Below are 23451 nucleotides of genomic sequence, written 5' to 3'. Positions count from 1 at the left end.
ATCTGATATATAAATACAAATAAAGCAATGCACTAACAGCCAGTGTCTGCCTCCTAATGGGGTAACTTAGTTCACACATCACCATAAGTTATGGTTAAACAGGTTACCTTGCATGAACAGAGTAATAGTACATGCTTGCCTAGTTACTTCTGCTTTGCTCTTCCCCTGGGGCAAGCAGAAGTAACAAGTCATGAAGTCTGACATCCAAACCAGGACGTAACAACACACCAGCCAAGCACAAACCATGATCATGGTTTGTTATACAGGCATAAAACACAATGCTGGTGTTTGGACATTAATGCCAAGCCAAAAGTCTTGGCTTGTTGCTCTTGTTTGCACTAGAGATGGAACACAGGGGGTGTGATGGAGCAGCAGGCACTGGTACACTGTTCATTTAAAATAAGTTATCAACCATGACTTATTGTGAGAAATAGATACCGCTCCAACGGGAAGGTAAACGGCATATCTGTGCACTGCTCTGGTTTTGCCAGAAGCGGCTTAGTCATGCTGGCCCCATGACCTGGGAAAACCCTCTGCAGACAAACGTCGGCTCCCTCGGCCACTAAAGCAAGATGAGCACTGCAACCCCAGAGTTTTCTGCAACTGGACTTAACTGCCAGGGGTCCTTTACCTTTACCCTTAAGAGCCATAGTCAGTCCCCTCTTAAACTGCGCTTGCAGCTTCTTTTCATGCTGCAGCATGATTTCCTGAAGAGGTACAAGTATTTATTCCAAGGATAGGCAGGTTCAGTTTTCTTAATGTTAGTTGGCTCACTTCATTTATCTACTTGCACTTTGACATGCTTTCGAACTGCTAGGTTGGCAGGAGCTGGGACCGAGCAACGGGAACTCGCCCCGTCACAGGGATTCGAACCGCCAACCTTCCGATCAGCAAATCCTAGACTCAGTGGTTTAGACCACAGTGCCACCCGCATCCTCTTAGGAAGGCTTATTTCAAAGGTATTTAATTTTAAACTAAATCTAAAAGGCTGTGCTAAAAGGCAAATTGGAATTTCTCATTACAGAACAATAAAGACACCCAACTCTAGACTTGGAAAGCTTCTCCACTCCTTTACACTTAAGTAATCATGGCCACACCCAATAACCCAAGCAGTGTTCCTCCCTACTCCTTTCTACTGGGGATTCCAAGATAAACAATGTGAGTGACACCATAGTAGATTGAGATTAGTCAAGTGTGATGAATAAATCAGTTGTTCCACCTGTTTAAAAGCACCTGTATGCCATCCTTTATTGAAAGTATTTCAGGGTAGTGTATAACATATGCCTATCAGAATACAATGCAACATGACATTAACCTAAAAGTGGCATGACACTCTAATATATGTCCTCTCAGAAGTTAAGACTCACTGAGTTCAACAGAATTTACAGGTATGTGTGCATAAGACTGCAGCCTCAGTTTTGAAAAGTTGCACAAGAAGTATACCACGAATTCAAGTGATGAATCTACTTTGCACCAAGACTTTCTGGCAGACTAATAATTGCAGAAAGCAATCAGAACTTAAATATAACAAACACTTTATATATGGCTTGAAATAGAATTTCTAATAAAACTAGTATGAGACCATTTGGTCTGTAGATGACTCATTTCCACAGATATGCTATGCAGACACTGGCCAGCTGTTCCCAGTTCTTTTCCTTCTTTAACAGGGAACCATGACAAATCCTATTTTTCTGTTTGTGGAAGGTATGTTTGTGGGCAAATGGGATTTATTTTTGAATGGCTCAGTCATGTATTCCAAATGGGTAGCAACGCATAAACTTCTATTTTATTTATTAGCTTTGATTTGTGTGTGTGTGTTTAAACTGTACAGTGGAACCTCAGCTTGCGAACGTGATCAGTGCGGGAGGCACATTCGCAACCCGCAGCACCGCGTCTGCGCACATGCGGGTCATGATTTGGCGCTTCTGTGCATGTGCAAAGCGTGATTTGGCAATTCTGCACATGCGCCGAAACCCAGAAGTAACCCGTTCCGGTACTTCCGGGTTTGGCATGGTGTGCAACCCGCAAACACATAACCTGAAGCGTCTGTAACCCGAGGTACCACTATATTTTTGTTATTGGATTGTTGTGGTTTTATGTTGCACAGTCCTTGGGAAATTTATATTGAACGATTCTATAAAAGGCTCTCGTTAAGAAATAAAATAACACAAATAGAAAAAAGGCAAAGATATTAATGCTATGTAAACAAAGAATCTTGGGGTAATTTAAAAACAAGGGCAGTTCTGGTGCAATTGCTGCCAGTGATATTTACAGCAAAGTACTAGGGCATTTAAGGAGTTCAGACATTTCTAATATTAGTATTGATGGCAAAGGGAAGCAATCTTATTCTATGCACTGTTCTACTTACATACATAGGCAAACATTAGCTGAGCATTCAATATATCTCCATATTTTTATATAGAAAAGCACCCAAAATGCAGCTCCCTGTGAAGGGCAATTAATAAGTAGCAGACAATTGTTTCACAGCCAATTGTTTCACACCAGCGAAAACTGATACGCATTTTAAAAGGTTACTATGCAAGTAAATTCCAGAACAATTCCACCCATAATAGATTTTACAAGTAAGGGCAACTGGCTGCATGTGCCAACAAAAAGGGTGAGATTTTCACAAGCAAAGCAAGTTTCACGGAGACAAATTCCATCAACGTACATACAGAAAATGATACCACATAAACAAAAATGCTAATAAACTTTGTTGGTTTGTTCAGGAGCAAGCCGATCATAATATCCACCAGGCTTTCTTGAGAAATAAGGCCTGCTTTGTTTCTTAAAGAGATCTTCAGGTGGCCTTAAAGGAACAAAATCTTTCATCATATAAAGGAAACATTCCTGCATTCCAGAACTGGCACCCCTACTGCAGCATGCCATTGCCAGCGCAATGGCCAAAGCATGGAACTCGGATCAGGAGAAACAGGTTCAAATCCTCACTCAGTCACACTGCTCACTGTACAACCTTGGGCCTGTCACAAATTCCTCAGCCTATCCTACGTCAGAGGGTTGCTGTGTGAATGAAATGGAGGAAACTGTATGTGTACTGCTCTGACCTCCTTGGCAAAAGTTGAGGACAACAAGAGAGACCGCAGGCACACAACTTCCTTCCCTTTCCAAAGTCTAAACTTGTAGGTGCAGATGCACAGAGTCTCATTACTTGCTGCTGAGTACCACAATTGCCCCAATGCTGGTGGCAATGTTACAAAATCCAGTCTTATACCTGGACAACTCCAACAGAGTGCAGGTGCATTTTTCAGTGTATCCCTGGATTTCACAATCCAAGAGCCTCCCAAAGCAAACATTCCTTTATCTCTGCCCAGCCACTGCCTTTATAATAGAGCATAAATCTGAAATTAAAATAAGGAGCATGGATACCATTCTTATTACAGGATGACCACCTTTCTCAAAGTATCAATGTCCATGTCACACTGACACTTTAAGGTTACAAATACATAGATCACTACCCCAAGACCTCCAGCCATGCCTACAGCATTTGTCATACACTTTATAGCTTTAAAACCCAGGACTTCTTAATCCTAGGGCCCAATTTAAGCTCCTCCCCCACATAAACCACAAAGACTCCCTAATCTACCATGCTCCTACCAAGAGTCCTACAATTGAAATGACAAAATCCACAGCTGGACAATACCTTTATTGGGACTAACCAAAAGTATTGGTCTTTAAAAAAGGATTTGCCCAACTTTAGCTTTTGCATTTGGTCCCCCCCACCCAGCCTTACAGACCAACACAGCTATCTTTGCTTTTAATGACTAAGACAGTCTCCATCTCTTTGCAGACTTGCTTCATACTTTGTCTCCTGCACCAACACCCTCACATTCAATATGGTCAGAAGCCTGTCCCACCCGCATTCAAAGTCCTCTTTATTCCTCCTGGATTCCCTTTCCTGTTCTTATTGTCTTTACCTAGCTGTGCCACCTACAGTATATCTGTTGTCTGACCTTCCACCATCATAAACACAAAAACACCCTGCCCTTCTTCCAGTCTGAGAGTACCCACATCCTTCTTATCACACAACACATTTAACTGTAACACCTCACTCATAAACGGTTTCCCCCATCACTTGCAACTGATGAACCCCTAAGGAAGAAACGATAGGAAATCCAATCCCAAAACAAGCTTACCAGATAAGTGGAAAGAGATGGAGAAGGACATGCATTGCTTTAGGGCAAACCCAAGAACCTGCCATAAGCTAAAAGGGCTGTGTTGCGGAGCACACAAATGGGTACATTCATACCTATGCTCTCAAGAGACCAATAATTTTCTGCAGCTGCAGAACTTTCCGCTTTTATATTGTTTGCATTGCCAACTCAGTATGCCCCAAGTGCAGTTAAAAAGCAACTTTACATTTTAATATAACAGCATTTCCTATGCTAGGTGTGTAGGCATCCTTCAGCCCTGCAGATGTTGAATTGTAACTCCCATCATACCCAGGAAACATGGACAATGGCCAAGGATGATGGGGAGCTGTAGTTCAGCAACCTTTGGCAGGACAAAAGTTTCCTACATCTGCCCTGTATGGGCGGTAGTGTAATAATAATAATATTAATTATATTATTATTATTATTATTATTATTATTATTATTATTATTATTATCTTCTCTACCCCGCCCATCTGGCTGGGTTTCCCCAGCCACTCTGGGCAGCTTTCAACAGAACATTAAAAACAGAATAAAACTTCAAACATTAAAAACTTCCCTAAACAGGGCTGCCTTCAGATGTCTTCTAAAAGTTGGATAGTTGTTTATTCCTTTGACATCTGATGGGAGGGCACTCCACAGGACGGGTGCCACTACTGAGAAGGCCCTCTGCCTGGTTCCCTGTAACCTCACTTCTTGCAGTGAGGGAACCTCCAGAAGGCCCTCGGAGCTGGACCTCAGTGTCCGGGCTGAACGATGGGGGTAGAGACGCTCCTTCAGGTATACTGGGCCAAGGCCGTTGATGTACATTACAGAAGCAAAATGTTTTACTATGTTACACTGGGCAGGTGACAATAAAGTCAGGCTGCAATCCAAAACACATTGATCAGGAAGGAGGCCCTACTGGCCACAACTAATATTATTACATTGTGATTTATTTCATTTTTATCCCACTCTTCCTTCAAGAAGCTCAGGGTATGATTTATCTCTCCATTTTTACTTAACCTACCTGATACTAGGAATGTTGTCTAAGCTAAGAGACAGCAACAGGAACAGGATTACTCGGTAAGCATCCGGACTGAATGAGGATTTGGACCTCAGTCGCAGTTTGACACTCTAATCCAGACTTTCTCAACCTTGGGTCCTCAGGTGTTGTTGGACTACAACTCCTATCATTCCTAGCTAGCAGGCCCAGTGGTCAGGAATGATGGGAGTTATAGTCCAACAACATCTGAAGACCCATGGTTGAGAAAGGCTGCTCTAACCACTACATCACGTTGGTTCTTACACTGGAATTTACTTTTGCTTAAGGACATACAGGATTGCCCTCTCAAAAAACGATCTTTTGCTTCAGCAGCAAAGTACTCCGTTTGACACTATCTGTACCTCCAACTCCTCCACCTAGAAAGCAGTGCGAGTCTGCATGGTAGAAAGAGTGCTTTGCTTCAGAATTTATCGAGAGAGCAAGCTATTGCAGTTTAGAAGCATGCATGCATGTGTGCATACCATCTTGTACGCTCCGTAGTACAAAAACCATCTTAGACCAACACAATCAAGACCAACGTTTCTCATTTTGGAAAGGAACCCTCTCACCCAACCCCACCGGTGGGTGATGCAGCCCTTATTAAAAGCAGAACCCAACTAAACTTTCGAACATTTCCTTATTTCCTCCTCCTCCTTAATCCTTTGATTCGTAACCCACTCCGGGAACCCCCTAACTCATCCTTCTTTCTTTTGGCCGAAGGGATGAATAAAAACCACTTCGATCAGTAGAAGTTACACCAGTGGCTCCTAGTGAAAGGGGAAACAACTTCTACAGAAAGATGGGTCTGCCTAGGAAGGGCGTTGACGAAGAAGGTAGAGGGGACGAGACACACACCCAAGGGAGGAGGTAGCCATCCCAGCCCGCTTCCTGCACCAGGTGCGGAGGACCCTGCGGCCCTCTATGAAGTTGAACTACAACTCCCATCAGCCCCAGCAAGCGCAGCCCAGGCTAAGGGATGCTGGGAGTTGTAGACCGGCAGCACCTGGAGGGCCGCGGATCCCCCACCCACCTTTGCTCAACACCTTCCTGTTCAGAAAGCCCGAAGGCCCCGCCCGCGCCACGACCCTCCGCCGCTCCTCGGTCTCTCCCGTGTCAGCCTCTTCCCACACAGCGAAGGCAAAAAAACTGCCCCATCCCATAATAACCGCTCCTGCCCACCCGGAAAAGGGCAGCGCCTCGCCCTCCCGCCGCCACGAAGCGAGGCTTACCCGCCCACGGCCGCCTTCTCCGCGCCTCCCTCCGAACTCCTCAGCACCGAAGCGGCCTGTCCCGGCCGGCCGCCATTCCACAGCTTTTCCTCTCCCCCGCCCCGCCCCAGCCTGCGCTGACTGAAGGTGGCCCCGCCTGCTCCGCCGCCGGTCCGCGCCCCCATTGGCCGGCCGGTGTCTTCCCGCCCCAGCGCCATTGGCCGGATAGTGCTGTCAGTCACTTGATAAGCTTCCGCGATTTGCGTACCCACCCAGATTTCTTAAATGACCACACCCAAACCGAGCCTCCTCTTTGATTTTTTTTATAAGGGAACAACGCGGGGCGTACCATAATGCCGAGGTGGGTAGGGGGAGCGTTAAAGTGGTAGGTCGGGGAGGTGAAGCACGTTTAGGAGCGAATGCCAATAGATTGAGAAGGGAAAGTTACAGCTTGTTATCGGTTGCTGTTTTGCTTTTAAATAGAAGTTATTTCTTTGTTGATAAATTCGCGTCAGTTTTCAGCAGGGAACTGACCTCCTCGTGGTTTCGCCCGGCCTCTCGTTCGTTCGCCCGGGCGGGGCCGACCTGTGCTCTGCTCTTCGGGCTTAAAAGGAGGGCGCCCCCTGGCGTGTTAGCGGTATTACTGCAAGAAGGGGAAAGGGGCGGGGTTGCTTTTTGAGACTCCGGAGACGGAAGGGAGCGGCGAGAGCCGGGGTGGCGCTCGCTCGGGACTTCTCTTTCAGTGGAACCTGCGGTCAATTCAGTCCTTCTGAGGGAGGATCTTACCTGCATATGACCCACGTACTTTCAGACGTCTCTGCCGGCGGCCTCTCCATTCATGAAGCACAAAATTGGGTGACCAGGTGCAAAAAGGGGCAAGGCTCCTGGAACTTTAAAAGTTATGTAGAATGCCAAAGAGCTGTTTGAGGTGCAAGAGCCCAACCCTGGTTTGCGTCTGGCTACTCTAAACACTAACCTTTTTATTTTTTCTTTAAAAAACCCTGCTTCCTTTTGCTGTTTCTTTCTCCACCCCCCTCTCCCCACCCAGTTGTGGTCTCTGTGTCTCTGACAGCTCCTTGTGCTGAATTATCTTCAGATGTTGGTTTCGTTTCCAAGCATAAAAATCAGTCCGCTGCCTCTGTAAGGATTCCATCGTCTAGCGTGGCAGAGCCTGCACTGTGGAACTCCCTGCCTTTGGAGATCAAGCAGGAGGCAAGGCCTTCCCTGTACTCTCTTCCGCACCTGTTAAAGACATTCCTGTTTGGGCAAGCCTACCCAGATGCTTAGAAAGTCGAGTTAATTTCAATCTTTTCTTCTTTTTTTAGTATTTTGTATCTTTTAAAATAGGGCTGTGCATTTTTTCTTGATTTTTACTGTTTTATCTTTTTGTAAACCTCTGAGGTTTCTACAATCAAGCGGTGTTTAACTTTTACTAAATATATAGATCAATATAGATAAATAATAAAATCTATACAGAATTGAAACACACAAGAAACAATTCCATCAAAACATTAAAACACACATATTTAAAATACTAGTGGCTACTGCCCAGGCCTCAACTCCACGTACCCCATTCTTCTTTCCCCACACTTGACCAGCCCCTCCTCTTTCCCTTTATAGCTCACCTATCCCCTAAAGCTCAACCCAAGCCCCTCCTGTCCGAAGACCCACAACCCTTTAAAGGAGGGGCGAGACACTTCACACAGCTTGCTAAAACTGCATGAAGGGCCTCTCTGCCCCCACCCTGGCCACCATGATAAGCCTCTGTTGGTGGCCATGTGAACTGCAGAGCATTGCAACACTGTGTTTTAATGTATACACTGTATAGGAAGATGCAATAATACAAGTCAATTAAAAAGCATAACAACTGAATAGTTAAAAAACAATTACCATACTTTTCCATGTATAAGACTATTTTTTTTTACTCTAAAATTATGTTCAAAATCTGGGCTCGTCTTATACACAAATAGTGCAGAGTGGGGAGTCCCCAAATCAGAGTCTCCCAAAATAGGGGGCGTCTTATAGATGGAAAAATACGGTAAAACGGATGAAAAAGTTCCAGGCTCACCAGGTCTCTTTATCCTGATTAAATAAATCATTAAAACCCATCCTTTCTCATTTACATTTCTTTCTTAATCTACTCAACTTTTTTATTTTCTATTGGTTGGATGATTATTGCATTGTTTTAACCGTGTTTGTGTGCGCATGCTACATTTAAGCCAGAGTGGGAAAGAAAGCCTTTTCTGCCAGGGGGCCACATTCTCTTCTGTGCAATTTTCTGTGGGCCACAAGCAAAGCAGGTGCAGCAATGAATGCAAGTTTTGCCTTTGTCTAGTAAGCTAGTTTCCATACACACCCACACCCCACTCTCCGTTCCCCACCCCAGCAAGCAAGAGGCATTATCAGAATTCAAGGACATATTGCAGCCAGCCCAAAACACTCAAGGAAGATGCAAAGCAGGGCCTGAGGGGGGTGCAGACTTGGAAGAGCCTTGAGGTCTAGTTAAAGAGACTTGGAGGATTACATTTGGTCTCCCCAAGCCTGAGATTCCCGTTGGATTCTTCCAAATGTTATTAACTGGATAAATGGCATGTATGCCTCACCAGTGCCTCATGATACAGGTGACATAATTATTGTTGCACACCACCGCAGTCTTTGAGCGGTGTGAGATTCCAGGCACTTACCCAGGATTCGTGTTTCCTTCTGGAATGAGGCACAGTGGAGACTATGGTGTCTTTATGATATACGGCTTATTTACTATTGAGGGGTTCACAGCACCCCAAAAGGGTCTTTCTTCCCCCATAGCTGCATCCTTTTATTCAAATGGACTCTCCAATTTGCTGCTTTTCTTCTAACCCACATCACTCTGATGTCAATTCTGGCTTTGTCCTTCTAGCCATCCACAAGTTTGCTGTCTCACACAGAGCCCTTTTCCTTTGTTGCCTTAATGGCCCATCGCCCAGGCGATCACATCACCAGGAATCCAGCCTGACTTACAATTTCACAATTTCTGGATCCAGGGGTTAGAAGGGTCTCAACATGCAGCCTCCCCCCCCCCCTGCACAAACTCATACCGTTATTACATCACTTGCTTTGATATGTCTCATCTGTATGTGTTAAAACTTGCAAGTATGGCTAAAACCCATAAAGTTGTACAGCTGGCAACCATTTTGTGTGCGTCCAATTGGCATGTGATCGCCAGCATGCAGGTCCCTTTGGAACCGGAAGTGGGCATAATGTGGGTGGGGCATAACAGGGTGGGGTGCGCTTATGCAAGTTCTTCCATTGGGGGGGGGGGCAGGAAGGGAACCCCAACAAGAAATGGTCCTCACCTGTATCTGTCAAACATAATTAGATGGGTCAATTGGGTCTGAATTTTCAAAGGGTTTTGAATTTCTTACAGTAAACAACGAAGTGGCAGTAGAGGTCAGGAAGGAAAAAGGAGTGCTAGTTCTACAGGCCATAGAGGTGACAATGCCTAGGAATAAAGGTCACACATCCCTGCATATTTTCAAACAAATCTTCAGCTTCATGAAGACCAGAAGCTTGCTGACTTTTCTAAAAAAACAGCATCTTGGAACCACATGAGCAGGTGTCACACACAATCCCACATTCACAAAAGCATGGGGAACAAACAGCCCTCACGTAATCAGGGCTGCCCTCTCCCCCAGCACACAGTTGTTTTCCTCAGCAAATAAGTTTGCTCAAGTCTGCAGCTGAGAGGAGTTTTTATGCTGCATTTAGTATGTCAGCCTCACCAAGAATCTGATCTGAGATTAGGAGACGTGGGTCGCTAAAGAGCTGGAACACAGGTGTTTTCAAGAGACAAACTGCAGGTGTAGATGCTTGAATCAACTTTGGGAAAGATTAAAAAGCCACATGTAATACTCTGCACCTTAGCAATCTCGAAGGTTTCCAATCACCTGCTACTCACACAATTGACCCCCTCTCTACAAATATGCACACTTTGATGACATCATTTCTATTTTTGTACATTCTGATTTGGGCACCAATTGCTGCTAATTTCAACATAAAAGACTTAGATGCCTGAATGATTTTTAGCAAGTCTTCCCTTTCCAAAGTTGCCTCTCTACTCCCAAGGGTGCCACCAGGGCACGATTTGGGGACAAGGAACCCAGGCTTCAGAATGGATGGGAGGGCCCCAAACACAGCAGCTTCATCACTATACTTTGAAGCCCATGGAGTAATACACGTTGCAGTTGAAAGAGGCAGGACCACTAAGGGTCACTAACATGTGCCCACAGAGGCTCTCCCTGGAGCCCACGGGATCCCCTCCCCTGTCACATCCACACACACACCACAAACGGTAGCCTTGAAATAAATTTTCTACGGTAGCTAAAGGTGAGGGAGGAAATTCAACTGGTCCACATTTAAAGGTGAAGCTGGTTAATTTGCACTTTCCAAAACAATGCAAGAACCGAAACACAGTGATTTTCAAAACTTATGGTAAGCATCTCTGAATTTTGCAAAGCAGTTCTTCAGGCAAACGACCTTGGTGAAAATGAAAGTATGCATAGAAATGCAAACACTGAAAATGGCACACACAGATGCTTTATATTAGGGGCAATTGCTTGCAAAAATGTGTGCCGTAGTCAAAACTGCATTTTAAAAAATGTGTTTATTAGGAGAAAGGCATACTAAGATGCTGATGAATTTTCATGAGAGTATTTTTTAAAAAAGAAAAAAAGCTAAGTATTTCAGAAGTGAATTTAAGATGGGAAAAGTCAGAAACTTGAGAGAGTCAGAATGGACAGATCTGCCCACCCCTAGTAGCCAATAGTCGATGTTGCTGCTTCTTCTCTTTCTTCTTTGGTGATCACTCGTAGCAGAGTAAGATTGCCTTCCATAAACACGGTTTTAACAATGAGTCCGTAAGTGACTGTGGAGGCCAATTCTGGATCCACACGTCCTTCCACTGTGGGGACATTGGTTTCCAGGCGGGAGTTGATCACGGTGTGGATTTGCCAAGAATGCCTTCCTCTTAGCACGTTTCTCCCTTGCGTCCTGAGTTTGAGTGTCTTCAAAGCCCATGACACCTTTGGTAAAGGCTGTTCTCCAACCGGAGTGCTCGCAGGCCAGTGTTTCCCAGTTTAAGATTTGCCTTGAGACAGTCTTTACACCTCTTGTTGACCACCAGCATTACGCTTTCCATTTTTAAGTTCGGAATAGAGTAGTTGCTTTGGAAGACGATCATCAGGCATCCACACAACATGGCCAGTCCAACGAAGTTGAGGTTGAAGAATTATTGCTTCAACATTGGTGATCTTTGCTTATTCCAGTACACTGATATTAGTTCGCCTGTCTTCCCAAGTGATGTGTAAAATTTTTGGGAGACACCGTTGATGGAATCTATCGAGGAGTTGGAGATGGCGTTTTTAAGTGGTCCATGTTTCACAAGCATGCAGTAAGGTTGGTAGTACAATAGCTTTGTAAACAAACATTTTGATTTCCCTGTGAATGCCCCGGTCCTCAAACACTCTGCACTTCAATTAGGAGAAAGCCGCACTCGCAGAGCTCAGGCGATGCTGGATTTCGTCAACTCAATGTGCTTGATTGCAGGGAGGATGGAGAGGAGTGTGTGGAGAAACTAGTCTTCCCTACAAAGGTAACATTTACATTCCTTCCTCCACCCACATTTCCTTATCTACCCACCACCACTGGCAAGTGCCCTGAAAGGCTGCCTGAGAAAATGTGGCCCTTGGGCTGAAAAAGGTTGCCCCCCCCAGCCTCAACCATCAGCCCTCCACCCACAGCCACTGACCACGCTCATTCCATGTATGGCTCTTTCACAGTTGCCCTGCTCTCTTTAGGGTTCATTTACGCTAATTTTGCTTTGCAGGTTTACAAACCTTGAGACTTCCCCCAAGCCTGTTAATTCCTCCCTCTTATGCATGGATTACCATTATTTATTAAATTGCTTTTGTCACAGCAGCTCAAAGCAAACTTAAAATATTCTAAGCAAAAGCAAACACACACACAGGCATACATTTAAACCAGCATTTAAAAAATATCTAAAAGACAATTCCATATATATATATATATATATATATATATACACACACACGCACATATATACATATACATATATATGTGTGTGTGTGTGTGTGTGTGTGTGTGTAACATCCCACTCATGCGAAGGCCATAGATAGGTAAAAGTCAAAGGCCAGATGAAAAAGGCAGCTAAAGATACATAACAATGGTGGCAGGCAAGCCTTACTAGGGAATCATTCCACAAGCCGGGAGTCAACACTTCAAATGTGATACTACCTCTTATTTACCTGAAGAGGGTGAGAGGCTGGGTAGACACCATGCATTTAAAGCACATGGCTAGAAGTGTGTGGCCTAAACCACAGAGCCTCTTGGGCTTGCTGATCAGAAGGTCGGCGGCTCAAATCCCCACAACAGGGTGAGCTCCCATTGCTTTGTCCCAGCCCCTGCCCACCTAGCAGTTTGAAAGCACGTCAAAGTGCAAGTAGATAAATAAGTACTGCTCCGGCAGGAAGGTAAACAGCGTTTCCGTATGCTGCTTTGGTTCGCCAGCAGCGGCTTAGTCATGCTGGCCACATGACCGGAAAAACTGTCTGCGGACAAACACCAGCTTCCTCGGCCTATAGAGCGAGATGAGGGCGCAACCCCAGAGTCGTCCGTGACTGGACCTAATGGTCAGGGGTACCTTTACCTTTAGAAGTGTGCATATCTGGAGCACTGTAGGAGCATGCTTTTGTCAATAAAGAATTAACTTTCAGACGTGCACCTTCCTTGGCTGCAGGTGCCTAGGATAGGCTGGGCTCCTCCACTCCTGGACCTGCAGTTTACTTTTTAGAGCAGCGCTGGAAAACCTGTGCCTCTCCCAATGTTGAGAGACATAAGAAGAGCCAGCGAGATCAGGCCAATGCGCCATCTAGTTCTCTCAGTGCCCCAGTGCCCCATTCTGTTCTCTCAGTGGCCAACCAGATGCAAGCGGGAGCCAAGCACACAACCTCCTCTTTCCCCGCCTGTGGTTTCCAGCAACTGGTATTCACAAGCATTGCTGCCTCCGACTGGGCAGGCAGGGCATTGCCATCATGGCTAGTAGCCATCAATAGGCTTATTCTCCATGAATTTGTCTAATCCTCTTTGAAAGCCATGCAATTTGGTGGGCATTACTGCATCCTGCAGGAGCGACTTCCATCGCTTAATTATGTGTGAAGAGGTCCTTTCTTTTATCTGCCCCGAATCTTCCAACATTCAGCTTCATTGAATGTCCACTAGTTATCGTGCTATGGGAGAAGAAGAAGAAGAATAAAAATCTCTATGCACTTTCTCCAGGCCAAGTCTAGTTTTATACACCTCTCTCGTGTCCTCTCTTACTCACCTTTTCTCTAAACTAAAAAGGCAAAACGTTATTGGACTCCACCTCCCATCAGCCCCAGCCACTAAGGTCAGGGATTTCTGAATTTGGGGGTGGTAGTGGTCTGGCCCCCACAAACCTATAACACTATAATGTGGACACCATTAAGTCGTCTGTTCCTCCACAGGGATGTGACAGTGTGGCATTCTAAAAGACTCAATAACCAAATACTTAGGGAGAAGCGGAGGAACTGGATATGGGTCTCCATTTTTGGCAGAAAACCAGCATTTTGCACCCCATCTTGCTCCACCTTTATAATCCTTTTGGGACGATATAATACCTCTTGGGTATTATGCCAACAGCAATTGTTTTGTTAAAGCGCATTCTCACCCCACCCCCCGCTTCCCCCCGTTAATTTCACAGCAGAAGTAGTGGTGGAGAAACTAAAGTCATGGAAAGGTCACCAAATAACGATTTAGCTTTTGCTGCTTCAACACACACAACAGCGTTTATGTAGCGACTCCGATCTTTGCCTCCCCTGATCCTTAGCAGAGCCATACATCTAAATAAATCAGCAGGACAGCAAGCTTAGATTGGTTTATATTGGTAGATTACCCATCAGCTAAAAGATGCAATCATATCCACTTACCTGGAGCAAAGTCCCATTGAACTATATGGGATTTGCCTCCAAATAAACATGCATAGGATCGCACTGCACAGCAATAATTGGGATGGGCACATTTTAATTGGGCTCTGAATTAAATGAACACCTGTAGGGCAATTTTGATCTAGGTACCCATGTACAGTATAAAATACACATTCCTGTAATGATTTATTTAATTTACTGCACATTTAATTTAAAAGGTTTTTAGCCTGTCTTTCAGCAAAAGTATCTTACTATTATCAGGAATGTATCATACACAATTAAAGATGACCCTTCTACCTGATAATGAATATCAAGTTTTGTTTATTTAGTGCTGGGGCAGAGAACCTGTGCCTCTCCAAATGTTGCTAGATAGTTCCCGTCATACCTGACCATTGACCATGTTGACTGGGGTTGATAGGAGTTGGAGTCTTAACAACACCCAAGTCCTGAATTACGGGTTAGATTCAGCCTTCTTCACCCTGGTCCCCTCCAGACACCCTGGATGACAATTCCCATCATGCTGACTGGGGCAGATGGGAGCTGTAGTCCAAAACATCTGGAGGGCACTGTCATGGACTGGCTGGATGCAGAGGGAGGCACCAGCTGTGAAACCCCCAAGGGAAGAAGGCTTTGAGCCGGGGAATTGGTGATGGGGTGATGTTGAATGGTCAGAGGGAGAAGAGGGAGCAGACTGGGAAGAGGAATTGTCAGAAGCTGAAAAGGTAACAGGGTTTAGTGAGCAGGAAGATTCTGTGACAGACAGCAGCCCAGAACCAGAGGCAGAAGCAGAGGCTAGAGAGGAGGGGGGCCAAGAGGCAGACATGAGGCAGGCTGCTGAAGAAGCCAGTGGGTTTCCCCCTCCTGCTGCAACTAGCTCCCCTCCTCCTTGGTCTCCCAGAACCAGAAGAGGTATGAAAAGGGTGGAGCAATGACAGACGAGCCAATGAAGTCTCAGTTTGCCTGGGGTAAGCACCTAGGGGACTGTGGGGAGGCAGGGACCCTTAGTCCCTACAACTGCCTCATTGGAGCAAGATCTACTGAGAAGAGTTGCTGTGCTCACTAGGCCTCCTGAACTGTTTTGTTTCTTTGAATAAAGAGTTAACTTCACAGACACCGTGTGAGTTATTGCTGACCTGCTCCCGGCAGGCACCAAGTTGAGGAAGTCTTGGTTAGATGGTCAGGACTGTTGAGACAGTTCAAATCCCCACTCTGCTATAAAGCTCATGTGGCAACCTTGGGCAGGCACTCTCAACTCAACCTAAACCTACCTCAGGTGTCGGGAACCTTTAGCTCTCCCAGCAGCCCCACCAAACACGGCCAATAGTGAGGCACGATGGGAATCATAGTTCAGCAATGTCTGGATGGACAAACGTCCCCCACACCTGCCCTACCACCGAGGATTGGTTGAGGATACAGTGGGTGGGAACCCTGTAAACTGCCCTGCTCTACTTCTAGGACAGGTGGGATAGAAATCAACAAGAACACCAATCCTTGGCATATTAAATATTAAGTTACCCCCCACTTTTTTCAAAGCTCAATTTGAGGGCACGGCAAGATGCAAAGCTGAACTGATATGTCAGCTGAAAATAAACACCAACCAACTTGATGGTACCATCATCCAACAGCCCCAAATAATATGGCGTTAATGCTGCTGATGGTCACGGAAGAGCAATGAGGGCGGCTTGCCTCACCACTGCAGAAAGGCTCTGTGTTGTTTTAATTCTGTAATGCTTAGCTTGGGAAGGAGGAGGAGAAGCCCCCCCCCCCCCACGCTCTGTTCTCCCCCCTGCTCCTTGCCTTTCAGCCTGCACTACCCTGCTGCGTTTCCCTTTCCGACAGGGACCCACGCCAACGCTGATGGAGGGCAGTTCTAGGAACGCCGCTGCTGCCATGATCCTGCTGACATTTGCTAATCAGCTTTAACCTTAGATCTACACATGCACTGTCTGGCTTGCTGTCTTGTCTCCATGGAGACACACAGCAACCTTTGCTCACAAGCTAATGGTACCTCCGAAAGCACACACACACACACAAAAACACCACCGAAAAACTAAACCCGCTCTCTCCTTCCTTCCCATTAGAGCCAGGTGGATAAGGGGCACTTTGTCCAATAGAAGGAGCGGGGGAGAAGAACCACTTCTGGCTGCAGTATGCATTTAAAGCACTGTCCCTTCAACTAAAAAAGAATCCTGTAGTTTGTTCAAGGCACTGAAAATTGTAGCACTGTGGAGGTAAACTACAGTTCCCATGATTCTTTGTTTTTCTTTTGGGCTTTAAATGTACTCTGTGTGTGGTCTAATTCTTTCCATACCTTTATTCTTCTGGAAAAGGGTGTCACTGTTGGCACGTTTGTTTTATCTTAAAGGAACAGAATTGCACAGGGAAGAAGCTAGGCGTTCTTAAACTACATCACGCTGGTTCAAAATCTCCTACTCATTTGGACTCAGTTCACTCTATTAAAAAATAAATAAATAAATAAATGCTTTTGCTAGCTTATAAAGCCAGTTGAGCCATAGAAATGAGAGCCTTTTCTTGAATTGGTAACTGAAAGCTCAAGCCATAAAATGAGGCTGCTGGTTCAGGCAAGTGGCCCATCTAGTCCACATCCTGTTCTCACAGGGGAGGGAAGCCCCCTTCTCACCCTCCATGGGGGAAATTCAGCAGTCTGCTGGATGAGAGGCAGAGTTCTCTTTCCTCTGCTAGCCCCTAGCAGGCTTGTCATCTTTGCAGTCAGGTAACCTTGGTGGGTTTTATAAAGCTGCCCTAAGCCACAGACCCGTTATGCAAACGCAGCAGTTGACAAGGATTCTGTGCCTTCTCTCCTCCCAAAAAGACTCACCCTCCGCAGGTTTACTTGGAAGTATATTCCACTGAGTGTCTAGGACTGCAGGGCCAGACCATTACATTTTGCTGGATGAGGAGGAGATGCACAGCACCTAAGGCTATGCACCTCTCCCTAGCAGTAAAAATGAAACAAAACACCGTAATGATGCATTAGATAAATAACGATCTGCTGCCCTTTCACGATACCCAAAATCACCTGTCTGGCACAACCCCCTCCCTCCGCCTAAGGGTAGGATGAGCTCTAAGATGTTTTTGTTCGCATCCACACCTTAAAGCACATGGTTTCCTCCAAAGAATCCTGGGGACTGTAGTTTTCCCTTCACAGAGCGGCCAGAATGCTTAGCAAGCATGAGTTCCCAGGATTCTTTGGGTGAAATAATGTGCTTTAAATAGATGGTGTGCATGCAGAGACTTTTGTTCATATTAACACTGTATATTTAAAGCACATTTAAACCACATGCTGTTCCCCAAACAATCCTGGGAACTGCAGTTTATTCTTCAGTTCCAGCACTTAAACTACAGTTCCTAGGATTCTAGGGTAGAGGGGAATGTAGTTTGCTTTAAATGTATGTTGTGTACGCAGCCTAATGAGCCTGCGCCAAAATAAAATTTGAGGAACTCCAAGCAAATATGCTGTTGGGAAGGGAAAGAATCCAAATCTTATTCATAATGGCTCTGGTCTTATCAAGTAGAAATGTTTTCTTATCATAACTTCCAGGGGGGTGGTAAAAGAGGAGATAAAGGAGTAGGAGGTAAAGAATTTCAATCCCAGGGAGGGTTAAAAGCACCTCCCTTTCCCAGAAGTGCCTTGCTTTCCCTTGTCTTCCCTCTCAAAATTAATGCGGGGAAAGATGCCCATTACCTGCTACCAGATAATGACTATGATTAGGTGGATCTCTGCCACCAGCCAAGATCTGAAGGATTTGCTCAGGGCTCCAGCAGAGGCTGCCACTGCAAAAACAAGAGCCATAAAAGTGTAAATAAAAGACTTTGGAAGACAGCTCTGGCCGCCTGGAAAGGGCACAAGCTGAAAGAGCTTTGATTATCTTCTGCAGCAGGGCTCTGCGTTTGAGCATCTGGGTTGAAAGAAAGACACAGACACAAGCCAACCTTGCTTTTTATCCCAAATCTGAATGAGAACCATTTTGTGGGGTGGGTAGTAATAACAGATATAGAACACCTGCGTGGTAATTAATAAAAGAATTGGCTGGATCCCTAGATCCAAAGCATGGGGCTAAACATACTCTCCAGCAAAAGAGAGCCCCCCCCCCAGTAGACACCCACAGGAAGATCACTGTTTCCTTATCCTTTAATTTTTACACATTTACTCTCAATCTGCCTTCCATGCTCCAGGTCACGGATCTCTTCACAAGTTCCTATGTTCCAGTCATGAGTCTTATTCCACCAAGTTTCAGTTGTGTCTATTAGGTTGCATTTGCCATCAGGTATTGAGAGACAAATAAAACCATGAATCATTCCCTCCGACTGCTTTCTTCTTGTAGTTTTCTGACCTTTAGCAGGTTTCCTGTTGTCATGGACCGGCTGGATGCAGACTCCAACCCTGACAGCTGTACATCAGTGAAGATATTATCCTCAGTACCTCCATGTCATGGAGGGGGTCCCTAGAGATAGAAGTTAATTGGGAAAGGGGAGAGAAAGAGGGCAGCCCCCTTCTCCCAAGTGACTCTACTCTGTTTTGCAGTCAGCTCCTGCTGGGCTTAAGCTTGCAGAAGCTGCATACACACTCTTCTATATTAGGGAAGACTCAAGCAAGCCCACCACCTGGAGGAGCCCAGGCAAAGATGGAGACTTTAGCTTTCCCAGCCTGACCTGGAGATACCAAGGATTACACCTGGGATCATCTGCCTTCAAGCAGATTCTCTACCAGCATCTGTAAGAACACAAGAACAGCCCTGCCTCCTGCCCCAAATCCTAGAGAGCTGTTGCTAGCATCAAAAATTGTGAATCAGATGCACCAATAGTCTGGCTTGAGAGAAGGCAGATTCCTATGTTCCTCTGTTCCAGCCTGGTCCATGGACTACCGACTGAGCAACAGAGGATTCACAGTCTTATATTTAGTGGCCCAGAGGCACTGGCGGAGGAAAAGGAGTGCAGGGGGAGCGCACCACCCCCGCAGTGCGATCCCGGTGGGGTGCCATTGTGGCTGCCCCCCTGCCCACGCTGGGCACCAAGCCACTGCAGGCAGCGCGCCATGCCCCCGGGGAAACGTGCCAGCCGTGCCCCCGCCTGCTATCTGCCCCCTGGTGCCAGAGCATGAATAAAAATAATTTATTATTTATACCCCGCCCATCTGGCTGGGTTTCCCCAGCCACTCTGGGCGGCTTTCAACAGAATATTAAAATACAATCATCTATTAAATATTAAAAGCTTCCCTTAGCACGGCTGCCTTCAGATGTCTTCTACAAGTCTGGTAGTTGTTCTTCTCTTTGACATCTGGTGGGAGGGCGTTCCACAGGGCGGGTGCCACTACCAAGAAGGCCCTCTGTCTGGTTCCCTGTAACTTGGCTTCTCACAGTGAGGGAACCACCAGAAGGCCCTTGGCGGTGGACCTCAGTGTCTGGGCAGAACGATGGGGGTGGAGATGCTCCTTCAGGTATACTGGACCGAGGCCATTTAGGGCTCCGCCACTGCCTAGAGGTCTACATGGCTGGCAATCCCCAGACCAGGAGATTTACCTTCTGGTGGTCCAGCTCCTAAGAGAACAGGATGTAGCTGCTCAGGAGGTCCCTCTCTGTCGTGCCAGACACTGGCACTGCGTTTTCATCTGTTTGTGGGGAGTCTGCCAAAGCTGTGCACTTATTTGGTGATGACCTGTCCCATTTTCAAGCCTTCTCTCCCCACACTGTCCATGGGCAAGCAAAGAAAAAACAGACGACAGAGCCCTTTCCAAGGGTGGCAACTTATGCTGTGCTTAAGGGAGATGGACAGGCAAATAGGTTGTGTTAACTTACATGCAGAGAGGCGAATTTAGACAGTTACCACAATTCAAACAGAAACACAATGCATCTCCCCATAGTGAGAAAGACTGTGACCAGGAGCACGGTGTGCCTCGCTCAGTCTAATGCCCAGGTGCTCTCTGTTGATGGGTGACATCAAGCCTTCCTCACTCTCCCAGTGTGGTGAGAGCCAGTGTGGTGTAGTGGTTAAGAGCGGTAGTCTCCTAATCTGGGGAACCGGGTTTGCGTTTCCGCTCCTCCACATGCAGCTGCTGGGTGACCTTGGGCCAGTCACACTTATTTGAAGTCTCTCAGCCCCACTCACCTCACAGAGTGTTTGTTGTGGGGGAGGAAGGGAAAGGAGAATGTTAGCCGCTTTGAGACTCCTTAAAAAGGGAGTGAAAGGCGGGATATCAAATCCAAACTCTTCTTACTCAGGGTTCCTAAACTTTAAACCAGCCTTGAACTGTAGTCTAACTTATATTTTAATCACCTGTTTTTTTTGTTTTTTTTTAATGTTTTTACTGTAGTTACATTCAGTGTTAGTTGCCCTGAGCCCAGTCCTGGCCGGGGAGGGCAGGGTATAAATAAAATAATAATAATAATAATAATAATAATAATAATAATAATAATAATAATAATAATATTGAAACAGACAGCTGTTCAAACAGAAGACTGTTGTGCGGAAGGGCTTCAAATTCTGTGCTCTGTAAAGTGAAGCACATGAACACCCCAGCTTCATTTCGTATCCATCTTCTCCATTTTTCTCTTAAGTAGCTATTTATGGGGCTGCAGTTTTCTCTTTCCCTTTCTCCCACTCCGGTCTGCGTGTTGCCCCACCTGCCTGAAGTGGCTTCCCTTTCCCAGGCAATTTCTACCACAGTGCAGGCCAATGCAGGAGGCTGTTGGGATGCCTGAGGATTCTGATGGAAATGGGAGCGAAATTTGTCAATGTTGGCTTATTTGCCCCATGTTCAGAACGGAAACCAAGCAATCAGTGTTTGCTGTTCTCGTCAGTCCACAAATGATGCATACAAATGATGAGGAATAAGGCAATCATAATGTAATGATAACATAATTGCGTAAAATTTCGCCATAGCCAGCAGTGAGACAAGTAACGTAGCTTTTGCTGGAAACTGAACTGCAGTGGAACACAAGCAGTGTTGCAGGCGATAGATAGAAGATGGAATTGAAAGTGATGCCTTCTGGCGTTTCTAGGTGGCAGATCCTAGGGCACCACAAAAGGAAATTGCCAATCGTTTTGTTGATTGTTATATTTTTAGCACAATGGGGAGATTTTCTTTAAGCACCAATATATCATGGGTGCTTCACCTAGTTATGCAGAATATGGAATTCTGGCAGAGCTTTTCTTACCTTTGCAGCACTGATGTGATAAACTACGCCCTGTCAAAATCCCTTCTCCTACACAACTATTAAAGAGACAGGATCTCCATCCTGAATTGTATCTAGTGGTCTCTTTCCTCCTACAGCTGTTGGGTCCAAGCCCATCTAGCTGTCTGAATCAGTCAATGAATGGATTAACTGTTGCTGAAAATGCAGCATGTTTAGTTGACAAAAAAAAAAAAATCTTTATTCGGCCGACAGCCCAGAAAACTTTGCAGCTTGCAAAAGGGCAGGAGGGGGGTCGTTGCAGAGTGAGAAGAAGAGGGAAACGGGAGCAAGATAAATCCATTTTCAGTGGGTGAATGCATTCTCTCACTGGGAACCTCTCTCACACATGCTGGGGGTTGGGGAGGGGCTCTCTGCGGGATTTGTCATCCCCTCCTAACGAGGAGATGGATCCCATGCAGTAGCAGGAGTATTAAAATAGTGCTCGTCTGTTCCAGCTGGACCCTGGAGCTCCTGGGTCTGGGAGACCACTGTGGAGACCAGCAGCTCCTTTCAGTCTCCATGGGGTGTGTGATAAGAACCACCACCAAGTGGGTGCAGGAGGGTTGTTGATTGAACAAGAGTTTATTGGGTGCACTTGGGAAAGTGTCCAAAGGGAAGAGTGTGTCACTTAATTGATTAAATACCAATATTTAGAATCTGTACTACATACATAAAACCAGCAGCATACACACAACCACTAGATTTCCAACATATAGTCACATAATGTTCCTATTAGTGTCTACAGGGCCAATGTTATCCAGTACCTCCAAAATGTGAAAGTGCTCCTTTTTTCCATGAATAAATTCTCAGGCAGTCTTCCTCCTCTGACGCTTTTCCTGCACTTCAATAATCCATTTTTCCAAAGCTGGCGTTCCCATTCCCTGCAAACACCCCCCCCCCCCCGTTGTAACAAACGGTTATTCTAGGAGAAGTTGGCAAATGTTGGACTAATTTTTTTTTTTTAATCCTGTACCAACACTAGTTCTTTCATATAGTCAAAGAAGATAATTAAAAGGTACGTGGGTGGTATATATGCCAGGCATAAGCAAACTCTGGCCCTTCAGATGTTTGGGACTACAATTCCCATCATCCCTAGCTAACAGGACCAGTGGTCAGGGATGATGGGAATTGTAGTCCCGTCCCAAACATCTGGAGGGCCAGAGTTTGCCTGTGCTTGATATATGCTATGATTATTTCATTTCCCCTTATTTTGTAAACCTCTTTGAGGGGTTTTTTAAAAAAGAAAACAACCAAATAGTATATAAATTTCATGAAATAAATTTGAGGGAGGCATGAAGCAGGGAAAATTGTGGTGCACGATCGTAAATCCTTGCACGAGGGCACTTGTGGCTTCTTGCATTCCATCATCCTGCATTAAACACAGGTTGAACGCATGACAAAAGCAAAAGCCTTCTTACTTACAAACCAGTCCAGGGAGGTGGCCTCCTTACTCTCAGTGCTGGCCTTGAAGAACTCACCAGGAAGGAGGACAGGGACCAAAGAAGAATTAGTTGGCTCTGCCTGCAACTGGCTCAATGTTCTGTTGGCTGCCCTACCAGTCCTAAAGGGCACCAGCCACCACCGCTGCTGATTAAAATAAAAACAATTAGCCAGAAGTTAAGTTCCCAAACATTTCTAGGGTTTTCTGTCAACCTAACACAAATAAAAGATTAAATGCCGAGACACCAAGGTTATAATAATAACTAGTTGGGCTGGAGTGTGGACCCATCACAGATGGCCAACCATACCAACTCTGACAGTCAGTGCCAGACACACTTCTCTGGGCAAAGACTTCCAAAGAGAGGGTTCAACAACTGGAGTGGCAGTGGAATCTGTCTCAAGACAGAGCCAGCCTTACCC

At 45.7% G+C, this 23451-nt stretch overlaps 1 protein-coding gene across 1 annotated transcript in view; it reads right to left on the bottom strand.

Moving 5' to 3' along the window:
- Nucleotides 1-6560, bottom strand: part of WASF2 (WASP family member 2) — a 41225-nt gene extending 34665 nt beyond the window's left edge. Inside the window, exon 1 of the mRNA XM_083455540.1 lies at nucleotides 6423-6560. The gene's annotated coding sequence lies outside the window, so the exon portion shown is untranslated. The remainder of the gene's footprint in view (nucleotides 1-6422) is intronic.
- Nucleotides 6561-23451: the final 16891 nt, after the last annotated feature.

The sequence above is a fragment of the Podarcis tiliguerta genome, assembly GCF_965153285.1.
Source record: "Podarcis tiliguerta genome assembly, chromosome: 8".
In the NCBI taxonomy this organism is placed as follows: domain Eukaryota; kingdom Metazoa; phylum Chordata; class Lepidosauria; order Squamata; family Lacertidae; genus Podarcis; species Podarcis tiliguerta.
This window is presented reverse-complemented; position numbering and strand designations above follow the sequence as displayed.